Raw genomic sequence first — 10,159 nt, 5'->3', positions numbered from 1 at the left:
TGTGTGCAAGCTAAGCAACCTCGCAAGTCCCATAAGACTGCAGAGGCAAGAGACTTGGCGCCACTAGAGCTTATACATTCTGATCTTTGTGAGATGAATGGTGTGTTGACAAAAGGTGGAAAGAGATACTTCATGACGTTGATTGATGACTCCACTAGATATTGTTATGTGTATCTTCTGAAATCAAAAGATGAGGCTTTGACTTTCTTTAAAAACTATAAAGCTGAGGCAGAGAACCAACTTGATCGAAAAATTAAACGGCTTAGGTCTGATCGTGGTGGAGAGTATTTTTCCAATGAATTTGATCTGTTTTGTGCGGAACATGGTATAATCCATGAGAGGACGCCTCCCTACTCACCCCAGTCAAATGTGGTAGCCGAAAGAAAGAACCGAACTCTAACTGATATGGTTAACACCATGTTAGACACTTCAGGTCTATCCAAGGAATGGTGGGGGGAGGCGCTAATGACTGTGTGTCATGTCCTAAACCGAGTTCCCACAAAGCATAAGACCATGACTCCATTTGAGGAATGGGAAAGGAAAAGGTTGAAACTCTCTTACCTACGTACTTGGGGTTGTTTGGCGAAAGTCAATATACCAATTCCCAAGAAGCGCAAGCTTGGACCAAAAACCGTGGATTGTGTTCTTCTGGGCTATGCTTTTCATAGCATCGGCTATAGATTTTTGATAATAAAATCTGAGGTATCCGACATGCATGTTGGTATGATTATGGAATCAAATGATGCAACTTTCTTTGAGGACATATTTCCTATGAAGGATATGTCGAGTTCATCAAATCAGGAGATACCTACTCCATCTAGTGAGGAATTCACTGTAATTCCTGAACCCACCATTGTGATGGAACACGTTGAGAATCCTGTTGAGGGTAACAATGGAACTCCTGTGAGGAGTAAGAGACAGAGGACTGCAAAGTCTTTTGGTGATGATTTCATTGTGTACCTCGTGGATGACACACCCAGGACTATTTCAGAAGCCTATGCATCTCCTGATGCTGACTACTGGAAGGAAGCTGTACATAGCGAGATGGATTCCATCTTAGCTAACGGTACCTGGGAGATCACTGACCGTCCTTATGGGTGCAAACCTGTAGGATGTAAGTGGGTGTTCAAGAAGAAGCTTAGACCTGATGGTACGATTGAAAAGTACAAGGCACGGCTTGTGGCCAAGGGTTATACCTAGAAAGAAGGTGAAGACTTCTTTGATACTTACTCACCCATGGCTAGACTGACCACAATTCGGGTGCTACTATCACTGGCTGCCTCACATGGTCTTCTCGTTCATCAAATGGACGTTAAGACGGCTTTCCTTAATGGAGAGTTGAAGGAGGAAATTTACATGGATCAGCCAGATGGTTTTGTAGTACCTGGTCAGGAAGGAAAGGTGTGCAAGTTATTAAAGTCTTTATATGGCCTTAAACAAGCTCCTAAGAAGTTGCATGAGAAGTTCGAAAGAACATTAACTGCTGCCGGCTTTGTAATAAACGATGGTGACAAGTGCGTGTACTATCGCTATGGTGGGGGCGAAAGAGTTATTCTTTGTCTGTATGTCGACGACATATTGATCTTTGGAACCAAACTTGATTTAATCAAGGAGGTTAAGGATTTCTTATCTCGCTGTTTTGAGATGAAGGATCTAGGAGTAGCTGATGTTATCTTAAACATCAAGATGTTGAGAGATGAGAATGGTGGGATCACACTGCTTCAGTCTCATTATGTGGAAAAGGTCTTGAATCGTTTTGGGTATAGCGACTACACGCTTTCTCCAACTCCATATGATGCTAGTGTGTTGCTTTGAAAGAATCAACGGATTGCTAGAGATCAACTGAGGTATTCTCAGATTATTGGCTCGCTTATGTATTTGGCGAGTGCCACGAGGCCTGACATCTCTTTTGCTGTGAGCAAGCTGAGTCGGTTTGTGTCAAAAATGGGAGATGATCATTGGCATGCGCTTGAGAGAGTTATGCGCTATTTGAAAGGCACCGTGAGCTATGGGATTCACTACACCGGGTATCCAAGGGTACTGGAGGGTTATAGTGACTCAAACTGGATATCTGATGCTGATGAGATTAAGGCCACAAGTGGTTATGTTTTTACACTTGGTGGTGGCGCTGTTTCCTGGAAGTCTTGCAAGCAGACCATCTTAATGAGGTCAACTATGGAAGCAGAACTCACAGCATTAGACACTGCCACTGTTGAAGTAGAGTGGCTTCGTGAACTCTTGATGGACTTACCTATGGTTAAAAAACCAATACCCCCTATCCTGATGAACTATGATAATCAAACTGTGATCGTCAAGATAAACAGTTCTAAGGACAATATGAAGTCCTCAAGGCATGTGAAGAGGAGACTAAAATCTGTCAGAAAATTGAGGAACTCTGGAGTTATTACGTTGGATTATATTCAAACATCGAAAAACTTGGAAGATCCCTTCACAAAGGGTCTATCACGTAATGTGATAGATAATGCATCGATGGAGATCGGTTTGAGACCCACCGCATGAGTTGTCCATAGTGGTAACCCACTCTATGTGATCGGAGATCCCGTGAAGTAGAAGTGGGAGACAAGCTGTTGGTCAGCTGGGAGGAGAGTATCCCTATATTAATTATCCCACTCCGTGAAGATGCAATACTCTCCTAATCTGCATGGCAGGTTGATACTTATCTCAATGTGTTCCAAGTGGCTTATTCGGGTAAGCAGAGATGTTGTCCTGCAGAACATCTTCTGAGGAACACACCTATATGAATTTGACTGTTAACGTCGTAGTCTGTGAGAATTGGGTGTTCTTTAATAAATTCATGAAAGGCCCTGGAGTATGACGTATACGCTCCACCCGCGGGGAAGCCTTGTGGCAGCCCAGTATCGGTCAAGAATTTGTGTGAAACTAGTTTCACCGAAAACTTGTAGTTCAATGCATAGTCCACTATTCAAGTTGTGATCTAGTGTAGCATAAATTTCTAAGTGGAACTTCAACTTCACAGTCTCCACTAAGCACCGATATATAAAACAATGTTTTGGAACTAAATGATGAGATGTGCCAATGAGACTTTGTGGGGGATTGTTGGAATTTTCCTAGTAGGCCTTTGGCCCAAATCCCAACTAAAATTCTGAAATTCTCTTGGCCCATTCATGCACACATGTGAGTGGAGTGAGTGAGGCTAAAGTTTAGTCCCACCCCGGAAGTTGAGAGAGAGTTGCACATCTTTATAAGGTGAGCTCTTCTACCACTTGTATGAGCATGAGAAGAGGAGACCTACACGCGCGCTCCTCCTCCTCGCTCGCCTGGCCACGCCACGCCACGCCTCGTCACGACGCGCCGCGGGTTGCGGGATTGAGCCGAGTCGAGGACAGAGCTATGCACGTTGTCTATATTTTTGCTGCATGGGAAAATTAATGAGTCATTAATTAATAATTAACCGACGCGTTAATTACTGAACCATTTCCGATTCTTTTGGATCGTGACGACTCGGACGTGGGGTTTACTCCCACGACCTACCCGGCCCGCACTATATAGTCAGACAGACGTCTACCCTAGTGGCTGCCGCTTCGTATTGTTTCTCACCACCGCCGCCAAGCAAGTCTTCTCCATCCCTCCTTCCAGTGTGCACCGCGAGAAGGGACAGCAGGCCTCCGGAACCCCGCCTCTCATGATCCTGTACGGGAGAGGGGCGATCAGGTTTTTGGTGAGCGCACTCGCGCGACTGCTGGCAGACGACTTCGCAAACGACGTCTTCTTCCCCGACCTCGGCAACCTCGTCCTCGACGACATGGGCGACAACGTCAACACCGGCGGTGCTGCACCCGCTGCACCGTATGTGATTCTATCCTTCCTGTTCGAGACCGTGGTAGAATTCATGCTTCTAGTACGTGCCCTAGATGTGATATGTTCATCTGCTATGCTAGTTCGCATGATTAGTTTAATCTCTGCTGCTATGGTCATGATTTATCTTCTGTTTATTCGGATTAAATCTCGTAGTAATTTGCTTATATTTCCAAAAATTCCGATGTCGCCCTTCGGGAAGTTCTTGTTCTGCTTGACCCTGCTCGCCCCATGGCGCCTCAGCTCGACCCTGTTCACCGAGGCGCCTCCAGCTCCTGGTGTCGACCCCGCCTTCAGGAACGCATCGTGCCTGGCTCTCGCCAGGGAGGCCGGCGTCCGGGCGGAAGGCGGCATGGGGAGCAACTTCGTCATCTCGCCGCTGTCCATCCACGCGGCGCTCGCGAAGGTGGCCGCTGGCGCGCGGCGTGACACGCTTAACGAGCTCCTGCGGTTCCTTGGGTCGGCATCACTCAACGAGCTGCACCGCGCGACGGCGACCGAGCTCGTCGGCAGGCTCAACAGCATAGCGCAGACGTCCTTCGCCAGCGGCGTGTGGGTGGACCGGATGCTGGCGCTCAAGTCAGAGTTCACGGCCATCGCCGCGTCGCGGTACAACACCATGGTAGAATCCGTGGACTTCGTGTCGGGGGCTGAGCAGGCGAGGCAGCGCGTGAACGCCTTTGTGGCGGACGCGACCAACAAGCAAATCCTCCAAGTCCTGCCTCCGGGCTCCGTCAACTCCGGCACGGCGGTCGTCCTCGCCAACGCGCTCTACTTCAAAGGGGCGTGGACACAGCCGTTCGACGTCTCTACCGCGCCGTTCCACATCCCAGGCGGCACCACCGTGCGCGTGCCATCCATGACGACAAGCGAGTCACAGTAGATCGCGGTCTACCCGGGCTTCAGGGCCCTCAAGCTGCCGTACAAGAACGATGTGCAGCAGCAAGCTGAATTCTACATGCTTATCCTACTACCGGACAGCGAGACTGAGATCGTCGATCTGTACGACAAGGCTGTGTCGACGCCAGAGTTCATCAAAGACGCACACGCCGACAAAGAAGGTTCCAGTCGGGCAGTTCATGGTCCCCAAGTTCAAGTTCACATCCGAGTTCGAAGTGTCATCCGACATGCGGAAGCTGGTGTCACTAGGGCTTTCCAAGGCGGCGACTTCTCGGGCATGATGACCGGCGGGGAAGGGATTTCCATCACCGGGGTGTACCATAAGGCCACTATCGAGGTGGACGAGGTAGGCACCGTGGCCGCCGCTGCCACGGCCGTCCTCTGCTTTGGTAGTGCGGCTCCTGGGGCACCACGGGATCTGGTCGATGTTGTGGCGGATCGACCTTTCTTATTTGCCGTGGTAGAGGAGGGGACAGATGCAGTTTTGTTTCTTGGTCACCTGGCTAATCCTCTCTCGCTCACTAGATGAATAGTAAATGATTATTCTATAAAATGTGGAATCCTTTGTACAGTATTGGAATCAAATCATTAGGGGTTTGATGTGCAGTATTGGAATCTTATGGGTTTTTTTTCTTCATAGAATTCATTTGTACTCTATTTTGATGGGGAAAATTTTCCTTCCAGTCAAACCTCTTGCAAAAATTTCTTTGTTTTTTCTGGGCTACCAAATACAATTCTATCCAAATTTCTTTAGTCTTGTAATCCTATATAGAGAATACAAAAGGACATGTCACTCTACACCCGCATTTTTTCCTATTCATGTATTTTGAAAATCCGGCAAATTACGACAGATAAAGAGAACCAAACATGGCACAAATTTTCCGTACAACAACAAAACAATTGATAGGTGATGATATATACAAAAACTAGCTAGCCCGGTTACGAACACTCCTCGATCTAAATCATGTATTTGTTATATATTTTTCAAGTGCTTGATCCGCGGAATTGAACACTCACTATCAGTCAGGACTCTAGAGTCTAGACTGACGCAAAACCGCCGAAGGGGAGAACTTGTGAGTTGGGGGTAAAAAATCTTAGAGGAAAGGTTTCAACTAATCTATATCTATATCTATACCTATTAATAAAGTAAGGTGCGTTTTTCCAATTTTTTCATCCGTTCACCTTCGAAAGTATTTTTTTATCTGAGGTGGTACTAAACTTTTGTGCATCTATCCGCTAGAAAGAAAAAAAATTGTCCAGGATTACGTATTTGGGCCACGCACGCTCTGGCCCACAAAATAATATTTGTTTTAGTGACATGTTCACAAATCCAAAATAATATTTTCGTCTAAGAATTTTTTTTAATGTTACCCATTTAAAAAGATCAAAATCGAAATTTTTGTGTTTTTATAAAAATTTCATGTTTTCAAAATATTTTTTGTGAATTTCAAAAATTATTAATGTTTCTAATTTTCTCCTTTTTTCCAAATATATTGGAATTTCTCAAAAACAATTGTCGCATCTTTTGAAAATTGTTCGGGATTAAAAAAATTGTTCACGTTTCCAAGAATATTCACCAATTCATATTTTTTCGAATGTCAAAAAAATATAAAAAATCTAATCTGACGCTATAGTATTTTATTAAATATTCGCGCTGGCCATTGGTTAGCGGTGCATGGTCGTTTTATGCTGGTTGACTATAAATGAAAGAAATTGTGGGCACATGTTAATAAAAGAGAATATGTTGCTTGGCTTTAATTATAGAAAAATTATGGGCACTTGAGCATTAAAATAATCAAAGAGAATAAGCCCTAAAAAAAGGGACATTCATGCCTTATTATGCTAATGAAACAGGATTAATGCGTTGCAATTAATAATCCACCTGGTTATGCCGGCGTAGGATAGAGTGGTCGAAACAACCGTGTCCCGAAGATCGCCGTGCAGCCACTAAATGAGTAGGCAGGCACAACCTGAAGATAGAGGCAGACCCAGATGGAAAAAAACATGAGTTGGGTGCTCGCCACCAATCCAACCAACCCCATCACTATCGAGATTTCCTGTGTCAAACATGTCCAGCGAGAAGACCATAACTCCTCTGTCGCCTTCCATTGTGGATACCCTTTTTTTGGACCACACATCAATTCTCTTTCTCGTTGCTTCTCACAGAAAACTCTCTTTAGTTGCAACGCACGAGCATAGTGCTAGTAAGACATTAACGGAAGGTAATGCTACAATGTCACATATCATTGGCTACCGAATTATGACATATGTGAGCTAAACAATGGTAATGCATGGTTCGGTGCATTCTTATCGTGGCCATAATAAGAACCTAACCTTTTGTAGAATTGACGCCATTTGGCACTTTATTCAATAGGCGAAAGCATGTCTGACTGCACACACTCAATCAGGCAGCCAAGGATTACATTGGAAAATAATAGAAATGTTTAAAGCATGCCTAGCTAAGCGGTGAGCCGCTGAATTAGTGAGACGGCAATAGAGACGCCACTCTTATCCCTAGAACATAGCACTAACTTCCTTCATCTCCCTTAAAATATGGACGCCGATCGATTTCTGGTGTGACTCCCAGAGTTGTTGGATTTCCTGACAATTTGTTTCAAGCACCACCCTTCGTAGCCGATGTCATGTGCCAAAATAGAACGAAACTAGAGACACGTTAATTCTACACATGGTCTATGTGTATGTTGTCTGTATAATTTCATGTATAAGTCAAATTTGCACTGTGGATGCAGGGAAGAAACTTGACTAGTTCGGGTTGAGGCCTTGAGGGTGCCTTAGCTCGGACCACCGCTCGAAGTAGATAGCTACCTCGATTGAGACGGGGACGAATCAAAGAGGCGAGGCAAGGATGGGAGGAGTGTTGGAAGCTGGAGTCCGACGCACGTGAGGAAATGTGCCAAGGTTCAAGGAACTCTTAGAGGTGTGGATTTAAATTGAACGGCTCAAGAAAATCAACCTACACAGGAAAAAAATGTGAATTCCACATTTTACCCCCTAGATATGAATTTGTGACATTAATTACCCGTCGAGTGAAAATTCGTCTAGAATACCACTTTTAGAAACTTTGAACTCTCATTTTCTGATGCATGTCCATTTACGCAAGGTGTGATGTGATGTTTGGGGTTCAAAAATATCTGGACGATGACAAGGAATGGAACAGATGGACAAAGGAAGTCTGGACATGATCGCCAATGATGGCCTCGGATCTTTCAAAAGAAGTCTGGACGCATTTTTGTACAGATCATTGACGCAGCTTGTCGATCCTATCTACCATAAACAAGCAAATTGAAAAAATTTGGTAAAACCATGTTAGAAGTCTCCAAAATCTGATATTTCAATAGAAGTTCTACTAAATGGGGTAATATGTGTCACAAATGTACAAACTACAGGGTAAAAAATCGAATTCACTAAAAAAATCACGGTAAGCATAGCCAATCTCTTAATTCGAGGAGAGATTGTCTTGTGCAACAAGGGAAAAAAGGTTTTGTTTGCGGGAAACAAAGAAAAAAATCATTACATAGTCAATCCCTTAATTCTTGTACCAGAACCAAACTACCCGCCTCCTCCATCTAAACCACTCCGTGGATCCATATCGGTGCAGCTAGTTAATTCCTTCCCCTTCACGACCGATCACGAGCAGGGAGTCTATCAGGAGGAGATGCCGTCGCCATGGGAGAGTACGGCGGCCCTGGTGGACGCGAGGTTCTGCAAGGGCCACACGACAATGTTAACGGTGACCAGATCGAAGTCCTCGCGGGGCTACGGGTTGGCCGTGGTCGCCACTGGCGGCGCGGTCGTGATGTAGGTGGAGTCCTCCTACTTCGGTGGCGACCGCGATCTGCGTTCGTTCCTCTTCCTTGACGCCGTGTTGGGTCTCCCCTTGCTCTTTGTCGAGGAGTGCCCGTCGTCCGTGTGGTGCGTGGGCCGACGGGCCGGCTGTTCCTCGCTATGGACAGGGCGGGGATTTTCGAGATGACGACCAACGTCGACGTGTTCCTCGGCAACAACTCCTCCGTCAAGGAGGCGCCTGATTTGGCTGTTGAGAGCAGCCACTACGGCAACGTGATGACCATCTCCCGCCGTGCCTCCGCCGTTGCCCAGATCGACAAGAAGAGGAGCTGCTTTTGGGGCGCGCTGGGTGGATAGCACACGTAGAGCGTGAGGGTGAGTGAGGGAGTCCTGGATTAGGGGGTGTCCGAATGGCCGGACTATACCTTCAGCCGGACTCCTGGACTATGAAGATACAAGATTGAAGACTTCGTCCCGTGTCCGGAAGGGACTTTCCTTAGCGTGGAAGGCAAGCTTGGCGATACGAATATGCAGATCTCCTACCATTGTAACTGAATCTATGTAACCCTAACCCTATCCGGTTTCTATATAAACCAGAGGGTTTTAGTCCGTAGGACAACATACACATCAACGATCATACCATAGGCTAGCTTCTAGGGTTTAGCCTCTCCGATATCATGGTAGATCTACTCTTGTACTACCCATATCATCAATATTAATCAAGCAGGACGTAGGGTTTTACCTCCATCGAGAGGGCCCGAACCTGGGTAAAACTTCGTGTCCCTTGCCTCCTGTTACCATCCGGCCTAAACGCACAGTTCGGGACCCCCTACCCGAGATCCGCCGGTTTTGACGCCGACATTGGTGCTTTCATTGAGAGTTCCTATGTGTCGTCGCCGTCAGGCTCGATGGCTCCTACGATCATCAATAGCGATGCAGTCCAGGGTGAGACTTTCCTCCCCGGACAGATCTTCGTCTTCGGCGGCTTCGCACTGCGGGCCAATTCACTTGGCCGTCTGTAGCAGATCGAAAGCTACGCCCCTGGCCGTCAGGTCAGATTTGGAAGTTTAAACTACACGGCTGACATCCGCGGGGACTTGATCTTCGACGGATTCGAGCCACTGCCGAGCGCGCCGCACTGCCCCGAGGAGCATGATCTAGCTCTGCCGCCGAATAGTGCCCTGGAAGCCGCACCCGCATCAGCTTCGACCCTTAATTCGGAGCCAACTGTGCCGATCGAGGATGGGCGGTTGGACGCCACCTCAGGGGCTGCGATCTCAACGGCGATTGAGCCGAACACCAGCCCCGTACTCTGCAAGACTCGTGACTCCAAGGAGGCGGACTCCTCTCCGGACTCCGAACCCTCCGCGCCCCTGCCAATCGAATCCGATTGGGCGCCGATCATGGAGTTTACTGCCGCGGACATCTTTCAGCACTCGCCTTTCGGCAATATCCTGAAGACACTGAAGTCTCTCTCTTTATCAGCAGAGCCTTGGCCGGACTACGGTCAGCAAGGTTGGGATTCGGACGATGAAGAAATTCAAAGCCCACCCACCACCCACTTTGTAGCCACTGTCGACGACTTAACCGACATGCTCGACTTCGACTCCGAAGA

The 10,159-nt window shown here is 46.9% G+C and overlaps 1 pseudogene; it reads left to right on the top strand.

Moving 5' to 3' along the window:
• Positions 1 to 4,021: 4,021 nt before the first annotated feature.
• On the top strand, positions 4,022 to 5,266 carry LOC125507523 (annotated as a pseudogene).
• The last annotated feature ends 4,893 nt before the right edge of the window (positions 5,267 to 10,159 follow it).

This window comes from Triticum urartu, chromosome 5, assembly GCF_003073215.2.
Source record: "Triticum urartu cultivar G1812 chromosome 5, Tu2.1, whole genome shotgun sequence".
Lineage (NCBI taxonomy): Eukaryota > Viridiplantae > Streptophyta > Magnoliopsida > Poales > Poaceae > Triticum > Triticum urartu.
Note: the sequence above shows the minus strand (reverse complement) of the source record. Positions and strands in the feature narration are given on the sequence as shown.